At 45.5% G+C, this 24,953-nt stretch overlaps 1 pseudogene; it reads left to right on the top strand.

Moving 5' to 3' along the window:
• Positions 1–21,012: 21,012 nt before the first annotated feature.
• Positions 21,013–24,953, top strand: part of LOC132342062 (serine/threonine-protein kinase PAK 3-like) — a 32,566-nt pseudogene continuing 28,625 nt past the window's right edge.

The raw sequence follows: 24,953 nt of genomic DNA, 5'->3' as shown, positions 1-24,953 counted from the left end.
AATGTCTGTAAGATTTTCAACTTGGTAATTCATTTTTGCAGCATATTCATGGGACAGGGGATCTCTTGTGTTCAGAGCTCTGAGCTGGAGGTGGTTTGCCCCCAAGTCAGCCTTGCAGTCTCTTGTCATTGCATTCAGCCACATGTTTCTTAGCCCCTGAGAAAGCCTGCTACTCCTTCCTTGTTCCCATTCTGCTTGATGGACTGGAAATTGGAGCATGGAGGTCTAGGTTTAGACCACCTTATGCACCTAAATTCACAGTCTTGGTAGTTAAGGTTTTGGTTTTGGAGTGCCTAGGCACTGTCATTATCCAGTAAATTTAACTGGGAAATTGAAAGAAAAATGACCTTGAGGAAGTTTCATAGAGAATTTCATAAGGTCAATATAGAAAAGCATGCTCGATTTAACTATTTGTCTTGTTCATTAATAAGTTTGCGGTAATTCTGCATTGAGTTCTTCTCAAGAAAATTTAAAGGAAGATATTGATATCATCTTGCCCACAGATTCCATCATTTACCACAAAACACAATGTGCTTAGGTGCTGCCATTTGTATTAATCTTTTCTGAATGCTGTTTGCCCAAGGAGCCTGGCTCCAGGCAGACATGAGGTGCACATTCCCCTTCCAGGCACTCAGTGGTGCTGCCTGCACCAGTGATCTGAGCCAGGTACAGCCAGCTGCCTGAGAAAAACAGGCTCTCATCTGGCTGTGGCTGCAGTCACCTGCTTGTAGGGACATCCCTGGCCCTGCAAGTACAGCTCTTGCTCTGCCTGAGCCTAGTGCAGAGCATTTTAAGGCAGCATCATGGTGGCTTTTTGGAGAGACAAAACACAACTTCTGAATTTCTCATTGGGGACATTCTGTTTCTCATGTGAATGAGGATTTGTGTGAATCTTGATGGTGGTCTACTTGGATCCTAAGGGAATATTTAACATTGAATTCCTGGGGTCTGAGGACTGGCATTAGAGAGTCAATACTGGAACTTGGTGCCACATCTGCTTTGGGCTGGCACAGAGAAGCTCAGGTGAGACAGGTTTGGTTGCTGGTGTAGGGTACACGATGCCTTTGCAACATGCTCCATACAGTACCCGTTAGGGACTGGGCTTTGTCACAGAACCAGTGAATATGTGAGTTCCAAGGGATCCACAAGGATATGCATTGCAGCTCTGTCTCCAAGAATTACCATCATCACTTAAAATCAACTCTTTTACCTTCTCCCAACTTCCCATTTGACACTTCTTTTTCTCTTTTCCTTTCCTTTAGGAAAACAAGCAGATGTGAGAAGAGCAAAACCAAACGTTTCATGTCTTGCCCCTGAGGAGAAGAGAACAAAGCCCATGAAGCCTGCAGAGAATGAACAGAATGCTTGCAGTGCTGTTTATCGGCGACCCTACAGGGACAGGGTGATTCATTTACTTGCTCTGAGGACTTACAAGAAGCCAGAGTTGCTTGCTCGCTTGCAGAAAGATGGAGTCATGCAAAAGGACAAGGGCACCCTTGGAAAGATCCTTCAGCAGGTGAGATTGTGGAGTTTATGTCAGCAATTTTTCCACCACACTAGTCTTTTGTCACTAATTGTCACTTGCTCCTGCACTGTTTAAATTAGATACTAATGAGCAAGTTAGGAAATGCTCCCTGTTAAGTTTTTTCTTCAACTTCATCCAGAGGTCTCAAGCTGCAAGTCCATGTGACAAAAAGGAAGAAAACGTCAAAACATTTTGGGCAATGTTGCTTTGCTAGAATGGCTGGCAATGAGGAACACTTTGTCATGTTGTTGCTCCTCATGCCTTATTCCATCCTCTTTCTTTTCCCTGCTCTGTTTAACTGCTTCATGGAGGAACTTCACAAGGGTTCCTTAATTGTGTGAAATGGTTTGTCATGGCCCTTAAAATTTCCTGGGAGAAGTTCCAGAGCAGAGCACTTCAGGAACTACAGAGGCCAGTATTTCATTTGAACAGAGTTGGTGGCCTCTCAATGGTACTTGGCTTCTCTGGGACCTGTGTGGATTGCCTTCCAGGGAAGGGTTTTCCAGGCAAATCCTCCGTGATAAACACGGTTGCCAAACTTTGAGCAGAGGGTTTCTTTCCTGTCACATGAATTAAATCTCCATCTTCCTTGGAGCTCTTCTATTCAGTAACTTCTCCAGTGCTCCTCTTAATACCACTGGTATTTCCTCATGATAGCCAACAACAGGATGCACATGCATTGAAAGATGCAGTGGTTCTTTCCTTCTTTTTTCAATATCCCCTGTTCCCTAGGCTGTTGCTGAATGATGCATGCATTAATATATCAAGTAGGAACATTTCCTCTTTAGCTAGGAAAACAGTGTCTTGGAACCTGGTCAAGGGAGTAAAATTCAATGCAGTTTCAGTTGATCCCACAGTGACTTTTAAGAACTCATTCCTTGAACCTGTGAAGTTTGTTGCTGGGATTGTCCAGGGCAGTGGCAGGGCTTTCCTACCCTGAAGACATTCACAATGTAATGAGAGCCATGGTCTGACATCCCAACTGGAGTAGCCCATTTAGATTTCAAGTCGATTATAAATTTTCAAAGCTGAGGTCTTTAGAAGGTAAAGGACGAAAGCATTTTCTCCTGTTCCATTGCAATGTTTTAGGAGATTTCCCTGGAGACAATGTGCTGTGTGAGGTGTAAACTGCCTCAGGGTCTTGGTTTGCATTCTGAAAGGGCCGTGTGAGCAGCCCTGCACCCTGAAATGCCTTGCTCAGGCTTTTGTGGACATCAGAGCAAGTGGAGGTCTATTTTGTATAAATCTCAAATGGGCAGTGTGAGCTAGCTGAGTTTCAGTCCACAAACACTTGCTTCCCTTCCAACACAATCTGAGTTCTTCTTCTAAGGAGTGAATATCTGTTTCTGCATATCTTTGCTACTTCTACTATTTTTTTCAGCTGTATAAAATAGACATCAACCCAGACCCAAATTATCAAGGTTTATATTGATTTCCAGGACAAAAGAAAAGTCAAAGCCGTGACAGATGGTGGTGGTGTGTTAGATGAGTTATTCAGTGTGTTGCAGGGGTCAAATAGATGGAGACTTTCCCAATGGGATTTTCTATGGAACTCTGAGCCGGTGTCAGGTGATGAAGTCTAAACCAGCACTTTTGATATAACTGGTCTTGAGGTTTCACTACCTCATTTTACCTTTTAGAGTAGACTTTGTGTTTTTCTTGAGGAAGATATGAACCTCATTTCTTTTCAAAGGAATACAGCAAAGCATATGCATGGCCTTCTCATGGCAGAACTTTGCTGGAATGAGCCCTGGCCCTGCCACATGAAGAGGGACTCTGGGCCTGACCCCCTCTCCTTACACATTGTCACACTAAATGTTGTTTTCAAAGGAACTCATGCTGGATATGAATGGAGATACTTGGTTGTTTCCAATTTGGTGAAACATTAATGTGGCTTAACACTCATGTGATAGAGGAATAATCAAGCTCTGTACAAAAAGACATTGAGTAGTTGAAACTGGGTGCTCACAAGCAGCTGTTCAGGACCAGTCATATTTCTGTAGTTTGCATGCAGCAACCATAACAAAGATTTGTTTTCCTACATGTCCACCTGTAGGTAGCCAAGTGGAATGCCAAGGATAATTCCTTCAGTCTGAAGGAACATCTGTTTCAAACCCTTCAGCCTGATTGGCCTGGCTACACTGAAATAGAGACACAGAAGTTGAAGTTAATACTTTCTGGGTAAGTTCAATCTTTCAGAGAAAGGGAAAACAAAACTCCATGGGAAATGAAGCCTAGATTCTGAGAATATGCTGAGGTAGCAGGAACCTGCCAGGATCCTGGCCCTGCACAGGACACCACGAGAATCACACCAGGTGCCCAAGAGTGTTGTCCAAAGACTTCTTGAAGCCTCCTGCAGTGACCGCTGGCCTGGGGAGCCTGTTGCAGTGCTCAAGCACCCTCTGGGGCATGAATGTTTTTCTGGTATCCTGCCTAAAGCTCCCTCAACTCTGCTTCATGCTGTTTCCTTGAGTCTGACAGTGAAGGTGTGTTTTTCCCAGCAAGGAAAGAACTATGACAGTTGATATTTAGGCTTTGAACATGAAATATGTGACCATCTCTACAGAAAATCAGCTCCATCTCAGAACCTCACCAGCAGCAGCCAAGTGACATCTCCAGGGCCTGCTGAGAGAGATGCTCCAGCAAGACCTGCTCAGGTATTTGGTGCATTTTTGACATTCTGGACTGTATAGTAAATTGTAGCAGACTTGCTGGTGGTGTAAAAGCTTTGATGGGAATGGCCAGGTCCTTCCCTTTTGGGGAAGCCTTTGATGGAGCTCCTGAAGGAAGTGTCAGTCTCCCAAAGCATTTTAGCTGCAGACTTGAAGTAGGACTTGCTAAGTGCTACGCTGAGAAAGTAGGAATGAGACAGAGCCTGTATTTACATGCAGTACTTCCTGGTTGGAATGCTCTTTTTCCTTTAGAAAGATGTGTTTTCAACCTTTGCCACTTCAGAAATGCTGCACTTTCAGAAGAGGAGCCAAAGCTGACCCTGATCATAGGTTAATGGACAAATGATTTTGTTATTGTGGCAGAAACGGCCTCTGGCTTCTGACTTTACCAGTCCTGTGACGAGCAAGAAGAGGAGAATTGGTCACCAGCCCAGTCATGTCCAGCCAGCAGCTGGTGGCCTTTCTTCCTTCCTTTTGCCTTCCACATCTCTTATCTCTTTGGACATGTCTCCAAGTGCTGGCTCCGTTTCCCCCTGCACCCATGTGGTGCAACCAAGAGAGAAATTCCAGAGTTCCAGCATCCCAGCGCCTGCCAAGGAGCAGGAGGAGATCCCCAATTCAAATGGGAAGAAAGATGAAATGGGGAGGCTTAAGCAGTGGCATCGCTTGGATTTCGATGAAGGTATTAATGTGCTGGTTTTCCTGACTCCTGTCTGGATAACTGTGGATTAAAGATTTGGTTATTAAGAGAAGCTTCTGCCCAAATAAGGGTTCAAGTGTGACCCTTTTCCTCAGTCAGTAGTAAAAATGTTATTGAAGAGTAAATGCAAACAAGGGAGATAGAAAGAAATAAGGTAAAAGAGGCAGGGTTAGGAGAAGAGAGAGATATTAAGTAGGGAGATATCATCATCACATGCGCTCTGTCATCCAGCTGGTCCTTCTTTACCCTTAATCTTCTCTGTGGGGGCGGTCCCCAAGTCTCTCTGGAGGTACCCCCTTTATACTGTCCAAGAGTGGGGAATCCACAGAGTGGTCACAGCTGTCCCCACATCTTGGGCTAGAAGCCATGCAAGCAGTGATTTTCCTTACCCACAGTCTCTACAGTGGAGTTTTTGTCTGGTTTCCTAATTTGAAACCTTCACCTCCGTGAGGCCAAGGCTTAGTGCTTTTCTTCTTGCCATCTGTCTCAAATTCCTGTTGTGGTAGCTTATCTTATGGGAACATCCTTCTTTGACAGTGTTCTGAAACAGTTAATTGTGCTCTTGCACCTTGTGAAAAGGCAGCTTTGAAAGTGGACCCTGGATACATGAAGACACTGCTCTACGTGACTGCTCTACCTTTATGCCTGCTCTGTGGTCATGAAACATCAAAATGACTTTTTTTTCTGCCTTTGCATTAGGTTGTAACTCGTGGTTTAAAGGCAACAAGAGCAAAGCCCAGAACCTGTGCTGCTGGAACCTTCTCTAATACTACATTCATTTTGAGAAATTCTCCCTCTAAAAGTTGTGCAAAACTGATCAAAAACAGAGAAATGTGAAATGGATTGGTGTTGGGAGAAGCTGGTTAAAAGGAAGAGTCATGCACGAGAGAGCAACACAGAATGGATTTTTTTTTCTATCCTTCTGATTTCTTGTAAATGGACAAGTGTTAACTGAGACAGCACTTTTTCCATCAGCAGATTTTCAAGACTGCAAGCTGAAGGCAGAAACCTGTAACACATTTATTGCAGACTAGTTTCCTGAAGTGTGTTGATCAAATCTCAGTGATTCCATGGTTCTTTATGGAACTCAGCCTTTTGATTGAAACTCCAAAAGCTACCAAACCTGGGCTGTGGTTTCCTGGAGTTCTACTTTGAACTGCACTGGGAGTTCCTCTCCATCCTAGCTGCAGAATTTCTTTCTTCAAAAGCTGTGAAAGTGGTGCGGACTGAAAACAGCATTGAAAAGCTAAACAGAAGTGCATAAAGAGCACTTGATTTCTGATGACAGGGACACGCCCAGCAGGGCAGAATTCAGTTGCTTTGGTAAATCTGTGGGCTGTCTATTTTGGAGGTTGAGGTATTCCAAGGTATTCCAAGCTTGGTTTAGCCTGGAGGAGGGTTTGGAGTGTGCAGATGCCTCTTGCAATTGATGGTGTGCTTGTAGAGACAGGTGCTTTGAGATGGACTTTCTAAATTTCCTCTGGACATGCACATGGTACCTGCAAACCTTGGGATGTCTTTGGAAGGATTTCTGCTGGAATCTATAAACACATGAGCAGATTTCTTGAGGAGCCAGTTACCAAATTCTGCCCAGCTGGTGAAGGAAAAATCTGTTCTGTCTTTCAAGTTGGGGCTCAGGCTGAAGCTTTCATGTGGACTGAGCCTTGAGAGCAAATGCAATTTTGGAAATGCAATGCTCACAGCAAAGCTGTTCTTCCAGGTTGTATTGAACATACTGTGATTACTGGTACTTCTGTCCAGTTTCATTACCACTATTACACTTCTTTTTATACTTCTGCTGTACCATGTAGTAATTCTAACACTAAAATCAACAAAAGAAAGGGGAACATCACATGACAGCTTTTCCACAAGAATTAAAGCTCAGATAGCTTAAAGATTGTCATGAATGACTGAGTTATACCAGGATTACTTTGTGTAAACAAGGGAAATGAAAGCTCATAAGGAATGTGAAGAATCATGTGGGGTTTTTATGCTTGGCACAAAACCTGAAAGGGAAAGCAGAGAGGGATTATCATGATCTTGATTTTTTTCCTTCCTGTTTCAGCTGACTTTTCCTTAGACAGCTCTTTTCATAATCATCGTAATTCTTCAACATCTCTTTGGAAAGAGGGCTTTGAGGTTATGTGCTCAAGGCTTCCCAAATGCCTATGCCAAGAGGCAAAGGGCAATTCACAAGTGCAGAGCTGTTTCCAGCCCCATCTTGCCACGTTAGTGAGGAGCACTCGGTTTTGGCTGCAGGGTATTGGAGCCTTAGTGCCAGTAAGCCCTAGAGAATGGAATTGGCTTTCCTACTGACAAGAGTGCAGGAAACTCTGGAATTGGCAGGGAAGTAGAGGTAAAAACATGGCATGAGAAGAATTTCAGCTTTTGTGTTTATTGCTTGTTTGCTAGAACCTCGATGTTGATCTCTCTGAAGCTCTTGTCTTTTGTAAAGCTCCATCTTTTCCTGTATGACTTGAATGGCTGTGCAGATGCCACCTCATACCTTCAAAGAAGAAAAGCTGAGCTGGGGCTAACACTGTGGGAATGCACAACCTGTAGAATAAAGTGACCATTCCCACTTTTTAAACTCCAGGACTGTATATTGTGGAGATGGTAGTCTGTGCCCTAGTATTGAATGTTGTTGCTTCTTCTGAGAAATTTGCTGTGAGAAGAACGCACTGAAGGACTTTTTCAAGACTGTCCAATGGGGATCTTTTGGCTTTTTAAAGAACATCTGATGAAGAGTGTCAAAATTCTGCTTCTCTGCAGGAACAAGAAAGGATACTTCCATTGCCTCCACATGCTCTGCAACAAGTAACCAACCAGACTACTTGAGGTAAGTAAAATAGCAACTAAGCCTTGCCACTCTCAGTGGGGTACAGTGTCAAGCTCTTCCCTGTGCTGAAAGGATGAGTTTGAGCAGGTTTAGTTGGGCCTCCCATGCTCAGAGCAGAGATGAACACCGAGGGGGTCAGGCCCGTCCGGGTCCTCCCTTCCTTCAGTGCAGTTGCACAGGCTCAGCTGCAGCAGTGCTGCTGCATCCCCTCATCCAATTTGCAGTGCAGGAGGGGATGGAGAAGTGTGTGTGTGTGTGTGTGTGTGTGTGATGAAACTCTGGAAATTGCTCCCAGCTTGTGTCAGAGCAGAGCTGTTGGCAGGGGCAGCCAGGCCTCCTGCAGCTCTGGGGCTCTGGGGCAGCTGCAGCCTTTGGAGCAGGCGCGGCAGGGCCCTGGCTCACCTTGCACCGGTGCCTCCCAAAATGTTGCAAGGCATCTGTAGTTTTCTTTTCAAAATTAACTTGAAGACTGGTCAAGTGTATCTGGCCTGGGATGCATCCCTGGCATCCACTGTTGTCTGTCCTGGGACTGAATTTCAACTTGTTAAAAATTTACTGCTTGTAAATAATAATCTCAGGATGGTTTGAAATATTTATTCCCATGTGGAAGGTGTTTTTGTCATGCAATAAGAACCAGCCCTTCAGGCTGAGAGGAGCAGAAGCATTGGTGTGAGAGTGTTGGGAAGTGGCATCTATTATTCTCATTGCCACGTCATCTTGGATTTGTGTCATGAGCTTGATAAACCTCACAGCTGTTGATTTGAGGGAGAAAGGAACAAAGAATGTTTTGACTACCATTGGTGGCTTTAGGCATTAATGAGTTTTGCCCTTTTTAGGAGCTATTGTGGTTTGGGTATTTCTTGTTGTAGTTTTAGACTTGTGTAGAGTTACTTTCTGTGGCTGTATTTCAAATGCCTCAGTTCCATGGTTGGTGATGTAACTGCTGTCCGCTAGAAGAATCAAATATTATCATTTACTCTGCTTTGCCATTAGACAGACAAGAATGTAGCTCAAAAGTTCAACTCTGTGCACTCAACTTCATGAATTCATTCCCTTACAAAAGTATTTTGCAGATGAATTTTCAGTATGAAATGAACTTCATCAAGTTTTTCCTACAGAGGAAGTGATTATAATTTATCAATGTATCTCCTCTTACTGAAGCTGCTGTGTTTCTTTGTCATTTGAAATGAGGGCAAATCTTTTCTAAATGTGCTCCACTTGCTAATGAACAAAACCTCTAAAGCGTAAGTTATTAGAAATCTGTGCCATAGAACTGTGGCAGATACCTAGTTACCTGACTCTAGGAGTTACATATAACTCTGTAGAGTTACATTCTCTCGAAGCACATGAGCTTGAAAGTAGAAACTGTCAGTCCCAGAGCATCTGACTCAAAGCTTGGATGTCTGTGTTGGACATTACCCTGTGCTTGGTGTAAAATGACACATGTGTTTTATGGACTAGAAACATACTAGAATGTTCTCTTAGAGTTCACTCATGGAAAAATGGTCTCATTTTTTCCATTAGAAAATACGTAGCCATTGTCTCCTTGGAGCAACGCCAGTGCTACAAGGATGACTTCAATGCAGAGTATGAGGAATACAGGAATTTACATTCTCAAATTGACAAGATTGTAAAGAAGTTCAGACAGTTTCAGGAGCAATGGAAGTCTCTGACTCCAGGCTCTGAAGCCTATCAGGTAAAGGAGGATAAAACCATGAAGATTGTGCTTCATCACAGCAGTGCTTTGGATTCCCTGGAGCCGCTCAGTGAGACAAAGGGAATTGGCATTTATGCTCAGACACTGCTTGGGCTGGGTCTGATTTTTGCCAGACCCTGGCCAAAAGCCCCTGTTTGAGCTGTCTATGATGAAACAGTAAGGTGAGAAGTGTCCCAAGCAGAGTCTTAGAATATCAAGCTCCTTATGTTGCCTATGGAGAGGCTAAATTGCAGATCTTGGCTGAGGCTGGGAGAGATTTGTTTTTGCAAACCTCCCAGGAGAAGGGTGACTGACAAGAGAAAAATCTCTAGAGTCAGACTGAGTGTACATTTCATGTTTTATCAAAGTTTGCATTTTATAGTGCCAGTGAAACATTCTTCATGTTTTTTTCCTTGAAGATGCTGCTTCATCGAATCCTAGCAGATTATCAGCAGTTACACCAGGTACGTGTGACACCAGAGCTGCAGGGCCATGGTAACTGCTGAGTCTGCCTCAGAGCTTCTTTAAAGCAAAGCACATCAGACTGTAGACACTGCAGAAATGTTTGCATGCCCTAATTTTCTTTTGCTTTCTCCTTCACAGGGTAGCCCCAGCTACACTGAAATGAGGAGCAGGTGCCAGTACCTCCACAAAAAGCTGGCCCATATTCAGAGCCGCATTTCTGAATTTGACCAGCTGTGAGTGGAGTCCTGGCACCAGACATCTGCTTCATCCTCGTGAAATCTGCGAACTCTGGGTTTTTTATTTCAACTAGAAGATTAGGTTTTTTAGGATAATTTAAGCTAGAATTGAACAGTAGGTTATGTTCGTACTGAGCAGTAGATTATTTCATAAAACTATAGGATTAGTTCAAAGAAATTAAGTACGTTTAAGAAGTTGAAAGATGATAGGATTGAAAGTTAACAATAAAGAAATCTCAGTATTGGTAAATCTTATCTCATTGTTGCTTCTATCATATTTGGTGTGGCTTTCTTCTGGTGAATTCTTTTCTACAAGTCTTCAGTTTGTCCACTGAAATAAATTTATCAGCAGAGGGTGGAAGCCCACAACCTCTACTGTGAAGTTGGGCACATTTTAAGAAAAGATTGTGGCAGATGGAAATTCTTATGATAGATACAGGGGCAGTGTTTGACCTTCTTGTTAATGCACTCTTTGCCCAAGTGGTCAAAGGCTTGGAAGTTTGGACAGCCCCATCCCCAAATGATCTTGTTTTGGAGGGTTATAAAGGAGTGCACATGGGCTGCCCTAAGCTGTCAGCTGAAGCAGCTCTCAGGACAGCTTGGAGACCATGGCCTCACCTTGTCAGTGAGCCAAGGAATATCCAGATCTTTGCAAGAGTTTTGTTAAAAACATAGACAAGTGTTGGAGGCAAGGTATTTCAACGGGTTTTAAAGAGAAATTGGGTTCAAGTGTCCCTATTGAAATGCTGTCCATTTCTTCACATTTTTAAAATTAGTCTGTCTCAACCAGCCTTTCTAGAGAGACATAGATGTTGATTCCTGCACAAACTTATGGGGACTTGGATCTGAAGTCCTTTTCCTAAGTTTCCTGCCATATGTCCATTCAGCTGACACAGCAGAGGTGTTACCAGCAAAGCCATAACCCTCTTTTGGGGAATAATATGAAATTGAATGAGGCAGAATAATATTTGGGAACACTCAAAGGTGGCTGTGAATGCCTCTTTCTTTCTTGGAGAGTATTCTACAAATTCCTGAATTGTCTCCATACAATGATGTTGAGCCCCTGTACCTGAGCAATCTTGGGATGTTTTCTGATTGAACAGCTGAGCTGTCATTGCCCTTCTGTTCTCCCTCTAGTGAAGTTCAACAAAATGTCACCTCTTAAACCCATAGATTTGGTCCATTTTTGCCAGAGTCAGGGGGTGTCCCTACAGCTCTGCAGTGCAGCAGCCCCAGGAACGCTGCCATGGGGGGGGCAGATCTGGCCTCATCTCGTTTGGAAGAGGAGCAGGGCACAGAAACAGCAGCCCCTGTTTTGTAAAGCTTCCCCAAATGAACTGTCTCTTCTCCTGGACCCGTTTGAGTCCCAAACTCCCCAGAATACGACCCCTGGCCTCCAACATTCTCAGAATACAACAAAAATCCCGAACGCTTTCCCAGGAATTCCAGGGGCGGATGATTTCATGGAGGAATGGGAGGACAGCCTGTCACAGCCCCAGTGACACAGGGAATCCTGGAAAAAGCAGAGAAGATGGCTGAAGCTGGAAGATTATCTGATTCCCCCTTCCCAGAGATCGGGGTGCTGTCCACACCACCTGGGGAAACCCCAGACATGCCAGGAGAAGCGACAGAACCCCGAACAAAACCCGGGATCCCCCCAGAGGAGGACTAAGGTCCAGCACCACTCGGAATTAAAGTCCCAGATCCAGGTATTCTGTTTGGTGTTTGAAAAAGTCTCTGTTAGAATCATTCTGGTCAAAGCTTTCCAGTAAAGCTGTGGAGACAGGCATTAGTTTGACCAAAGTCTCTTCCTTTTAGAGAGAGATTAGACTGTAAATTTTCCATTTTATTTGGTCCCAGAAATCAAAAGTAAAAGCAGACTGCAAGTCTATATTTTGAGTATTTGCTTTTACCCAGATAAAAAGTCTTTTAGTTCATGTTTTGAGATGTCTGAACGTCCTTTATCCTGTAAAAATGTCTCTAGTCGGTAAAAGATGTCCCATTATGGTTTAGATAGATGGTTTCCCATGTCATTGCCCAGGAGCCCCTAAAGTTGCTACTTATTATTTACAAGGGTATCAGCTACCGACGGCAAACTGAACGATCCATTCCTTCTTTAACAGCCTGGGCCTCCGGCAATGGCACTGTCCATGGTCTTCTTTTTATTTTTGTATTTCTCTAGGCTAGAAATCCTCCTTACTGAATAGCAGCTTTCCCAAAAAACTCTGATTTTAAGGATTCCCACAATATGCTACATAATATATATTTTAATATATGTACTGTAATAAATAGAATATACAAAACGTATCCTTCATTTTTTTCTAAGCCAGCAGGCCGTTGCAGGGAGTTCTGAGCCAATGTGTGGCTCTGCTGCCATCCCAAATCTGCGCTTCCCTTGCCCAGCCTGAGTGCAGGTGGGGCGTGTGCTGGGCATGGCTGAAGATTTTCATGGCCAAAATCCTCCGGCATTTCCATCTGCTCATGGCTTTGGGTACCACAAATTACAACATATCCATCAAAATTGACAAATGGCATTTCTTACAAATTGCCACAGCAGCGCTGACAACATAGAACTATACAGGTCTCACTTAAAGTTTAAAAAAGTAATTTATTTGATTGTTACACCACACTATTTAAAAACATACAAATATCAACTTCCTTCCACAAAAAAATAATTTATTGCAAACCTCTACACACACTCACTATAGACAGAGATCAAGAGAAAATGAAAAACTTAATTTATTGCATGTTACGACAAGCATACAGCCCATATATAAATACAAAAATATCAGTATCTCTATTACAGAGAACTCAAATAGGGAGATTACACCATTATACAACTCCATACACATGTAAATAGAATTAAATATATATATAACCACCACAATATACAGATCTGAATACAGATTAAATGTTACATGTTACATTCAAGAAAGAGATACATAAAACAAACCAATCTATCAATAGACAAACAGCACTACCAATCTAAATATCAGTACAACTGCATCAATACAAATACACAGCTATACATCTGGATATATATGTAAATATAATATATATAGAAATATATCAATATACATCTAAAAATATATAAAAATACATATATACCAAAACAAAGACCAATATACTTATTTAAAAAGACATATTCTGAAAACTACATCAATACAAATAAATACCTACACAAGTGTATACATATGGAAATGTAAACACAGTTATTAAAACATAGACAGAGAACTAGATACATATATACACAAATATATAACTGCAAACCTGTATTTATTCAGGCATCTATACATACATATATACATAGTACATTAATAAATCTAAAACCATATGTACAGAAATATGCCTGTAAAAAATAGCAGACTACACATGGACATACCATATCATAAGTTCACATGCAAGTCCATGTATCTTTGAACAGCACTCCAGGCAGAGGGATCCCAGCTGCCCCATCTTCAAAGCCTCTCCCTCGCTCTCCTCCTTCCATGCAGAGCAGCTCTCCTGGACAGGGACAGCAGATGGGACATCTGGCAAGCAAAGGGAACACTGAGTCAGTATGGCAACATTTCCCTTGGCAGCAGCTGCACTTCCATCAGGGAAGAGGAAATCTCAGAGCCTCCCCAGGAGGGTCAGAAAGAAAAAGCAGGCGAGCGGGCCAGGCTGTGGTGATCACAGCCGCGGCAGGACCGTCCCGCAGCCCCGGCAGCCCGACACAGGCGGCACAGCTCCCGGGCCCTGCCGGCACAACTGCCTTGCCCAAGGACAGCCCCTGTACTGGCCGGGGCAGCTGCGCTGAGCAGCCCAAGCATGGCCAGGGCCCGCTCCTGCCCCGCCAGGCAGTGCCCACGGCCACAGCCCACGCCACCCACAGCTCCTACCCTGTCTCACCGGTTCTGGGGAGCTGCCTGGTGGGGAAGGAGGGCACCGCCCGCTCATTGTGGAGCTGCTGGAAGCGGCTGTGGCCTTCCCGCCCCGCCGCCAGCTGCTGCCTGTTGGCCACACTCCAGCGCTTGATGTGAACAAGGAGGTTGGGGCAGTCGTGGCGATGCTATAGTGGAGCCAGGCCCCGGCATTGCCCAGTGCAGCAGAGCCAACCCAGCCCTGCACCCTGTGAAAGCGGTGGAGCTGGAGCACGAAGCTGCAGAACTGCATGGCTTGGAAGGAGTACAGAGCTGCCCAGCAAGCGTTGCTTGGGCTGAGCAGCTCCAGCTAGAAGAGGGAGCGGTCGCTGGGCCGCCCCTGGGCCCAGCTGTCCAAGCGCTCAGAGCAGACATGGGGGCTGTTAACCAGGCACCACAGCTCGGTGGGGAAGGTACTGGCACTGAGCCCGGTGGGCAGCGGCAGCTCCGCCATGGCGTCAATCGCCGACTGTCTCACAACGCCCGCAGTGCAACGGCCACGGCTGCACCGGAGGCACACGGCCTGAGGGTGTGCTGTGTTTGGGCCCGCGCATGCCCAGCGTGGCCCCGGTGTTGCAGTGTGGTTTTATTTTGTAGGTTATTGTTTGTTTTGTACTTTGGTAGTCCTTCTGGGTTTTTTTTCCTCCCCCTGTCATAGAGGTACACAGACCTGCCTTTGTTATTCAGTTGAGCCAGGTGTCCGTTTATGTGTGTTACTTAGCTACTTTCCTGCCAAGTTTCAAACCCTTTCTCCCCCACATCCCGTCGTTAACCCCTCCTGTCCCAAGTTTTCAAGTTTTTCCAGTTTTCCTGCCTTGTGTCCCACCCAGAGTACTCTTGATTAGTTGAACATTGTATCCTGCCCTGAGACCTGCCCCCCTTTATAAGCTGTTGTTGTCCCCCAGTTCCTTGCCTGGGACCTCAGGACTCGGAGAGTGTGACATCAAATAAAGTAACCCAGTGCCATCAAGGCCCATGCTGCTGTGGCCTTTTTGTTCCACCTCGCACCTCCACTGGTATCTGGGATTCTGTGGAGCCCCAGAAAAGGGGGACTGTTGCCCCCCCCACTGTCACCATCTAGCCAGGATGTGTGACACCCAGCACGGGACGGACTTGGTGGGGATGAGCACGGCAGAGCCGGGGCTGTGGGCACAGCGTGGGCGGGGCAGCTCTGAGGCTGGCCGGGCTCTGCATGGCACGGCACGGCACGGCACGGCACGGCACGGCATGGCACGGCACGGCACGGCACGGCAGGTTACGGCAGAACAAGGAAGGGCAGGGCAGGCAGGGAAGGGCTTGGTAGGGCAATGGGAGCAGTGACGGGCTCTGTCCCCATACAGCATCCCATGCCTGTGTCACCATCTGTGACAGAGAGGAAGGACATTGCTTTGTCTTGGCTGGGGAAAGGATGAAAAGGGGGGTTAGAACGCATTTATTTGGTCTCCTTTTCAGCAGACTAGCTGGTTTTATCTCACCATGTCTGCCTGTCTTTCGCAGAGTTGGCACATTTCTCATGATTTGGAGTCAGCTCCAGCAGCAGGAAGGAGCAGCAATTTTGTGAGCATTGATACCAAAGCTAAAGTGCCGCCCCATGGAGGGATGTTGCTTTATTCAAGGGATTTTTGGCCTAGAGTTGTAGCAAATTCACGCTGGTGTCCTCCCAAACAGCGTTGCCTTTTTTCTTTCCTCAGGAATCGCTGCTTCTTTTTCTTCTCCCCATCTGGGGAGCGTTCCATGCAAATGCCTCTTGCAGCCAACTCTTGTCACTGTAGACTGACAAAGGGGATCTTGTAATGGAGAGAGACTCCTTAGAGCTGCTGTGGAGAGCTGAAGGGGGAAGCTTTTTCCTTTAGTCTTGAAGTCTTGTTGGGAAGCTGCTTGTGCTCTGGGGGACGGATACCAATGATATTTGTCCAAGCCTTGCAGGTTCATTGCTGAGCTCCCTGATGCACCACAGAGACTTTGGGGTGGTTGTGCTGGCAAACAAATTTCAGTCTGGGGACTTTTTGAAATGCTTCAATTCTTCTTTTAGTTTCTTTTCTGCAGAAATATTGTCATCATCTATTGCTTCCGGAGAATCTTTTCCTACTTGTTAGGGAATTCCTTTTGCTGCCCTCCCAGATCAGACCAATTCCCAAGGCTCCTTCCCAAACTGTGGTGTAGCCCATGGCCTCCACTCTCCAGCTGGAATAGAAGAAAGCACAGAGGTTTCTGTTGTGGGAGGGGAGCTTCTCTTTCCTGCCTGCTTTCCCTTTGGGACAGGTTGATGGGTGCTCATTTGATAAAGGACGGTTTAAACTCTGAAGCAGTTGAGTTTCAAAATGCTTCCTCCTTGAGCTCTTCTGTGGGTATCCTTGGAAAAAAGGCCTCTTGGTGGGAGCTCCCAGTGGCAGGTTAAGGCAGGAGGTTGATATCTCAGGGTTTTGACTGCTGAAAGCAATTGATTACTGGAGGTGTCTAGAGCTGGGAGTGGCTCCTTTTCTCACCTGCCTGCAGCAAAGGAAGTTGCAGAGTAGGAATTTCATTTGTGGAGATGGCCATGAGCGGTGTTGGCCAAGAGATGGGCTGGCGGAGAGGCAGCTCGTGTGCTAAACTGGCTCTGTGTTTGCTGGTGGGGAGGGTCAGAGATGCAGACACAGACACCAGCAGAAGGAACAGTGTAATTTACTGTAATGCAAAAGTGTAAAGAAGAGTCAGAAAAGGATGAGCTAAGCAATGCACCTCAGCATTATTATAAAAGGTTGTCTTTGATGATTAAGGGAGATAATTAGCAGATACCCCAATCCTTTCCCCTTCATCCAGAACTGCACATCAGCTGGGGGAAGCTGTCCCAGCCAAGCCCTGCAGAGCCACGGCCGGGAACTGGGAAATCCTGTGGTGCCTCTACCTTTGCTGGCCTCGAGGCTTCTGACTGCGCTGTGAGAGTAGTCTGGCTTTGATAGTGCCGGACGAGCAATGTGCCAGAGCTCCTGCTGGGGGGACATCTGGTTTCATTCTCCTCTTGTTTTTCTCCCTGAGCTTGCCCAGGGCTCTAGGAGGAACCAAGGCCAGGTGTAGCTTTGTCTGGTTTCCTAATGATACATAGAACATTTGGTTGGAAAGGTCATCTAGAGAGCAGCTTTGGCTCAGGACCTGTTGTTGAGGCTTCAGTCAGGGTCTGTTGTTCAGGCCTTATTCCTTCAGTATTTGGTGGTGCAAATCAATGCTGTGCAGAGCTGGAAACAAACAAGTCTGTCTTTAGCACATTTGAGACAGGGAACAGGATTAGCCCTGCAGAGCCAGGCTAGGGCCAAGAGCAGAAGGCCAGCACCCTGCATTTGCCTGCTGGCAGCCCTCCAGAGCAAGAAGCCACTGCTTTCCAGGGGCTGAGGTGTCTGAAGCTGCCTCCCCGCTGTGCAGCTCTGCAGAGCCCACAGAGCACAGGGTCCTGGGCAGCCAGGGAAGCCCAGCTGCCTTGGAGCACAAGGAGTGTCCCAGAGAGAAGCTGCTGCCCTTTGCTTTGAAACTGTTTCTCAGAGTCTTGTCATTAACCCACAGTGTCTGTCTCCCAAATTTAACACAGCTTTTTGAGAAAATTGGCTGATGTAGCTTCTGCTGCGGGTGGTGCTTTTGTCTGCAGCTGAGGGCAGGTAATTTGAACCAAGGACGGAGTCCATTGTTAACACCCCAGCTCTGCCAAGTCAAGGAAACCATTCAGAACTGGGCTACTGGTGCTGAGCAGTAGGTTTTTTTCTCCTAGGTTTTGGAAAGCTACGACCTTAAGAAACCCAATGGGTTTTCTTCCAGGAGGATAGCAGCAGTAGCATGATGCCTATTTTTTCCACTTCTTTTCTGTGTCTTTGGTGCTTTAAAGATTTCCTCAGTGCCCAGCAGGAATGAAAGGATGTGTGGTATTGTGATTTGAGAGCTCTGTGTTGTGCCTTGCCACATGAGTGTTTGTGACAAGGTGGATACCTCACTGGTGGCTCTGTCGAGTTAAATTCATCCCAATTCTGTGCAAACATCACGCCCGACATGGTGAGAAGAGGAAGCACACAGCCAGGGGCTGACTGCTGTGTGGGCAGAAGGCTTTGGACTGCTGTACATCTTCACTCTCCCAAGCTGGAGGAATTTATCAAATCTATATAAAATGAAAAGATATAAATCAATACAAAATCAAAATATTTCAAAATGTATGAAATAATACATAATAATCTATCATATATGTGATTTAACATCTATACACTATTGCCATCTGGGGGTCTATGTATTAATCACGAACGGGACGGTACTGCTGAGGAGGGCAACTCGCGCTGTTTGTTTTCCAGCATCAGTCTCATTACGTGGTTATGACAATGGGAAGATGCCAGCAGCTCACATCCCTTGCAGCAAACCAAGAACTTAGTGCTATAACTTACTTTAAGTAAGTTTTTTGTCCAATCACACAAAGGAAAAGCATATTGTCAGTAGTTCTACCCAACCACTATAAGCACATGTACCTTTTCTTAAAGCAATGCTTGCTTATTTCAAATACACTGCCTGCTTCTAAGCCATAAAACACAATGCACAGAGCTCTATTATTAAGCTTAGAAGTTCCTCATATCTTGCTAGATATCCTTTTCTATAGCTTAGGGAGCTATTCTAGACAAGCATTAATACACAGACCATTGTTCTATTTGTCCTTACTTTTCTACTTCTATAATTTTTCTGCTGACAAATCTTATGGCTACTGCTTAGCTGTAACCGCAGTTCTGCTGTCTCTGAGGCCTGCCCTTTGCAGCTTTCCCAAAACCCTCGGATTTGAAGGATTCCCATAATTCCCCCCTCTCAGTTCAACTAAAAAAAACCCTTCGTAACCGTGTCATTTATTAACTACCTTGTGTTGCATAGCTTTACTATAGTGTACCTGCTTATTACTTGCTTAAAGCATCCTTTTTGCTCACATTAAGCCTTGCTATATTACAACACAGCAATTTTAATGCTGTGGAAGTCCAGTCTGTTCAAAGAGCATAAGCCATGTCTGATAGGAATTGCGATTCATTCTTCAAAAAAGTCTCGTCTCTTCTAAGGTCTAAATTCAAAACCTTCCTCCATATCAATACCTTCATCCACCATCTCTGTGAGATTTTAAAAACTCTCTGTGAATCCTTTTCCTACCCCTCTCTCGTATGATAAAAACTTCTTTGATAGTTTTGTCATTCATTTGTCGCACACACACTGAAGTGTGCAAAGTATTACTACTAGTATCACTACCAAAGCACCCAATACATAGAGATCTATTTTTCAAAGTTCTCTTAGCCAAGGTGCAAAGCTCTTGCCTTGGAACAAACCATCTAACCATGACCCACCGCCCTCTTCAATTTGAGCTGTAAATCTTTCAGCTTTTGTATGCTTTTGTCATTGGATTCAGAGTGATCACACAGGTTTATGGAACACAATCTTTCAAATTCCTCACAACCATGTCCATGTGCCAGTAAAAGAAAATCAACTGCAGCTCTGTTTTGAAGGGTAGCATGCCCAACACTGTTAACATCTGTCAGCATATCACAGATTGCAGTGCATGTGGCATTGGTTCCTTTACTCAGCCAACATCCAATCCAATCAAATTGTTTTAATGCCATTGCTGAAGCCAGGTGGGGTGAAAACAAACCTACTGAAACCCTTTTGGCAGCATTCCAAGGCATACTATCACTCACAGTTTTCATCATAGTGATGAGCAGATCTTGTTCCCTTACGTTTCTTCTTCATGACTGCCTTAGCAGTAGGTGCTATCATACTGAGCATTCCAGTGCTACATGGGCCAACTTCAAGGCATGATGGGATGCTCCACCAAGCCCTATCTCCACGAATGAGCCAGTATCCTTTTGGTAATTGTTGTGGATATTGGTCAGCCTTGGAAAGCACATCCCAACTGTCTGAAGAATTACACCAAACCCTTGAATTTCTGTATGCAAAATAATGGGGAGTAACATTGTACTTCGGAGGATCACCCTCTCACCAATCATTAGCTGTAAGGCAGAAATCCATTGTTAAAGGACCAAGGATTTCTAATTCTTGGGGTTCAGATACTGCTTTGGGAAGTTCTTGGGCCCAAATATTCCCATGCAATACAGGATTGCTCCCATTGTCAATTTCACTAGGCTTACTATTGAATTGCTTTTTGACCAAGAGCAAATCCTCTATTGGCACGCAGACTAGACAGGTTGAGAAAGGCTTTCCTGGTTCTGAGTTAGACAAACATACGGTATCCAAGCCTGCTGCCTTGGCTAAGGTCACCCAAACATATGGTTTTGGTTGTTCCACAGGCAAATCTGCCCTACAAGAAGTAATTAAAACCAACAAACACCAGTGTATCATTCGATTCTGCTCCATCCTTTTTATGAGCTAACTTTTGGCAAAAGATTCTCCTATACATATCAATTTAAAAACTTTCCTTTTCACATTTAACTAAAATTTCACCTCTGAAAGTCCAATAGAGGGGATCTATGACATAACAAAACAAAACCCCATGCTTTTGCCAAAAAAGCTCTTATGAAACCAACAATTGACACATTTATAAATAGCATAAAATCAGAGATTGCAGGTTCCACCAATAAACAGAGACCGTCAGGCGGGACCTGTGATCCCTCTGTTCTGCTCACGCCTGCATACTTGAATGAATTGTCATAATTGTTTTTAATCAAGGAGAGTACATTGGCCATTTTAGGCTTGGAAATTTTCCTTTCCTTTGTTAAAGAGGAAAGTAACAAAGTCTCCTTGGCCACCATCTATTTCACCACCAGTAGCGCTGAGTTATTATTATCCTGGTGGGCATTTTTATGGAAACTCCAAGGCCTCTTGCCATTGTTATTTTTGTCTATTTTAAATGGATTCTGAAAGCTGAGGTCTGAGTAGTTCCAAGTCTGTTTCTAAATAATATCTTGCAAAAGCAGAATGAGCTCTCTCCTTCTTGCTTGTCAGCGTGTTAGAGCTTGGTTCCGCATGAACCACATTGGATAATGATCTATGATGTCTTGCCAATCTACACTGTAATTCCTTGTTCTGAGGAGTATCAGAAAGACCTGATGAGCTCCATGAACCCTGTCAGCTGCATGGAAGTGAGCATCCTTGGCTTTGCTGAACAAACTAGAGCTCAGCTTAGGTTAGATGCTCTTGAGCAGGAGAAAGGCTGGAATTGTCAGATGTTTCCAAAAGCCCCTGTGCCCAGAGGGACTAAGTTCCAGGCAGCAGCTGGATGTTTCAGTACATGGTGGAAAGGGGGCTGTCAGACAGCTCAAGCCTTAGTACAGCCAAACACTCCCCAACTCTTCTCAGGCAACACTTTGCTTTGGGTTTAGAGTTGTTCCCGCTTGTATGTCTGTGAAGATGCAACTAAAACCATAATGCAAGCCTCTCAGAACTGGTGTTACATTTCCAGAAATGAGGAACAGAAGCCCAAACCCAGCAAAGTTTCTAAATCAGTGTTTTTTACAGAGGAACTTAACCCCCAGTTAAGTTTCCTCTCACTGGGAAACATGCCTGAAACCTGGGCATGCAGGTGTAAAGGCCACAGAGTCTCTTCTGCTTCTTGTGCAGTGCTGCTGAAACACTGAGAGACCGTGTTTCTCTCCTAGCCCAAGCCAAGTTCTCCACGTCACCAAGACAGAGCGTGGGGATGTGGAGAGCCTGCCAAAACCTGCCAGTGTTTCCTGACACTTCCTGAGATGGGCCTACCATTAATGTTTTGACTTGAGGAGCCAAATGAGCAGAAGATTACCAAAGGGATGGCAATTATCCTTCTGATTTGACCATGGGAAGTTTTCCTTTTTCACATAAGGAAAGCAGAAATTTTCAGACTGCTGAGGGACAGAGCTGCAGGTGGCTCCTGTGTGTCCAAGCAGGCATTTTCATCCCAATACATTTGTGCAGGCATCTTAATGTGTCTGTGTTGAATATGAAATTGTAAATGTTTGTTTCCTTACCTGATGATAAAATGATGGACTTCCTGTCTTTTCTTCCCATTTCCAGTGTTTTCAAGAACAACACAAAAAGCTTGATGAGTTTGGTTTTATGGAAACTGTGCTTAATGGACCAACAAGCACTGCAGAGATGCCTTTCCATGTACTAATACTTAGAATTAGTATAGCAAAGTCCCTTTTCCAAAAAGCCTCTCAAGCTGGTGTGAATCCTCAGAGATGCAAATGTGCTTTTGCTGATGTAGTTCCCACTACCTAGGTCAGTCAATGAAATCAGCTGCCAAGGCAAGATCTGTGGGATGGTGGAAAAGCTGTGGTTGCATCGGGGTTTGGGGTTTTGGTTGGTAAAGGAAAGTCATCTCTGGGTCTCTGCCAGGGCAGAAACTGTCACTGAAGAAGAGAGGTTAAACAAAGACATGTGGCAGAGCACCTAGAGATGTGAAAGCAGCAGGGCGAGCCTCGTGTTTCCTTCTTCTGCAGGCTCAACGCCTTATAGCCACAGTAGGGACCCCAAAGCTGCGACATCCCAAGCTCCTCTCAGCTTTGCTGCGTGACTTCCTGAGCTGCTGCCTTCAGAAAGACGAGGAGGAGCGCTGGTCTGCCATGGAGCTCCTGCGGGTAAAGTGTGAAGGGGCTGCAGGTGAAACAGGGTCTGAGGGATGGGCTCCTCCTCGACTGAAGTCCAAGGCATCAGATGAGCCCCCTTCCTTCTCACCTCCACTCTTGGTGCTCTACAAATAAAAATGGTGAGGAATCCTAGACTGGGCTGGGCTGGCAGGGTCCTGTAAAGGTCCTCTGGTCCAAGTGTCTTGCAATGAGCAGGGACATCTTTAAAGAGATCAGGTTGCTCAGAGCCCTTTGCCACCTGACCTGGAATGGTTCCAGGGAGGGGGCACCTACAAGCTCTTGGGACATCTGTGCCAGGGTGGCACCATGCTCTGAGTAGACAAGTTCTTCCTTAGACCTGCTCTGATAAGATCTCCTTTGTGTTTAAAAATATTCGCCCACATCCTATTCTAACTGGACCTGTAAAAAAAGGTGTCCCCCACTTTCTTCAAAGACACTCTGAAGTCTTGGAAAGTAGCAAAAAAGTCTCCCTGGGCTTGTTCTTCATAAAACTGAATATCTCCACCTCTCTCTGCATTTCCTGAAAGGACAGGTCCTCTGTCCTCTGTTTCTGTTGCCCTCTTTTGTAATTTGGTTGGGTGTTCAGTTTTATCTAACGGCAAAAGAATTGAAGTAGAGCAATGAGGGTAAGGAGACATGAAATGATGGTGAAGGAACCCAAGGAAGCCAGTCCTGGCCTAGCAGTCAGAGATTTGGCTGTGGGCAGGAGGGGCTGTGGGGGGCTCACTCTGAGCCTCTGAGGGGCCCTGGTTTGCTCTCCCCAGCCCACCCTTAGAGGTTTCTGGCACGCAAACAGGGACAGCTGGGAGGGACTTGTCCCAGCCCCATCTGCTGCCTGGCATGCTCAAGCAGACGGGAACTGCCCCAGGGTCACTGCCAGGTTTTGGCAGAATGGGAACTGCAGGACCCAGTGCCACTGGGCTGGCCCTGCTGGGAAGGAAGGTGCCATCCAGCACAGGAGGGGCATGGCATGGAAAGGTAGACGCTGCTCTATCCCCCTGTGGAAATCAGCACGGTGCCTGTCTTTCAAAGGCAGGGGCCTATGTGAGTCATTGGAGTATCCTGAGAGGAAGAAACCCCAGGGACAGAAAGCACCATTTCTAGAGTACTGGCAGGGCAAAAATCCCAGAGAGATGAAGCCATCACAATAAAGAGATGGGTGGCATTCTGGGCCAGGTTTGCCTGTGATGGCAAGGTCCTGCACATGACAACTGGAGAGCTGATGGTCCCATTGTTCTACTTTCTGGGTCTTTTTATGACCCAGAGGAATCCTGATTGAGTCTGTGAAGCACTGAGCTTGGAAAGTCCTGGTTCACTGTTCTTTGTTGTTTTGGTTTTTTGGTTTTTTTCCTATGGACAGCATCCATTTGTGACTTCAGCATAGCCAGCATCTATCCTGTCACAACTGATCAACTCAGTCAAGAAGAGGAAGAAGAATTAGGAGACGAGAAAGTTACACTCATGTCAAGATGTTATCTCCAAAGGCAATTTACAGTAGCATTGCAGAGTAGAATTCTAGAGTAGGACTGTTGAAGAGTTTTGTACATTAGGATTATAGATTAGGATTATAGAAGAGGATTATATATAAGGATTAATTCAATAAAGTAATTCAATAAAGTTTCTGAAACTTCAACTCATTTGGAAGATTTCCTCTCCTTCTGACCCCTTCAGAAAACTTCCTTCTGAATTACTAGTTGTTTTTTACTGGTGCTAAGTCACACAAATGGCTTCTTTAGTATGGTTTGTAAATGGAAAAGGCTCGTCTTCATTCATTCTCTCCAGACCATACTGCCTTTGGAATATGGCCCGCTGGCTGGTTTTTGCCTAACTTTGGTATTTCTAGTTGAGGCAGAAAGGGCAATGGCATTTGCAGGAAAAAACCAAAGGAGCGGGGCAGCCCAAACACCCTGTGCAGATGCAGGCATTGAGCTGTGACTCGAGAGCATTTGGGTTCCTGCCACTTGGAATTGGATCCCTAAATGCAATGTCTTTGGCAGAAGGAGAGCCTTACTCAAGTGAGAAAGCAGAAAGATCAGAGAGGGGGCTCGGGAAGGTCTCCTGTGGCGCAGAGCTGTCAGCAGCGCCTGTGAGGTGCGAGCGGGCCCGGCCTTGCGGAGCCCCAGCAGAGCCCCGGCAGAGGCCGGAGCAGCCTGAGCCTCGGCAGAGGCAGGCTGGAAGGAGGCCCAGGTAGCTGCAAAGGGCAGCAGCCGGGCCCTGGGTGCCTCTTCCCGGGAGCGGGCGAATCCTCGGCTCTCAGAGCCCGGCTGGCAGCTGGCTGCTCCCGAGGGGAAGCGCAGCCGTGCTGGGCACAGCCCGGACTGGAGGCATTGGTCTGGAGTGTGCCCAGGAGCAGAGCA

This window comes from Haemorhous mexicanus, chromosome Z, assembly GCF_027477595.1.
Source record: "Haemorhous mexicanus isolate bHaeMex1 chromosome Z, bHaeMex1.pri, whole genome shotgun sequence".
In the NCBI taxonomy this organism is placed as follows: Eukaryota; Metazoa; Chordata; class Aves; order Passeriformes; family Fringillidae; genus Haemorhous; species Haemorhous mexicanus.
This window is presented reverse-complemented; position numbering and strand designations above follow the sequence as displayed.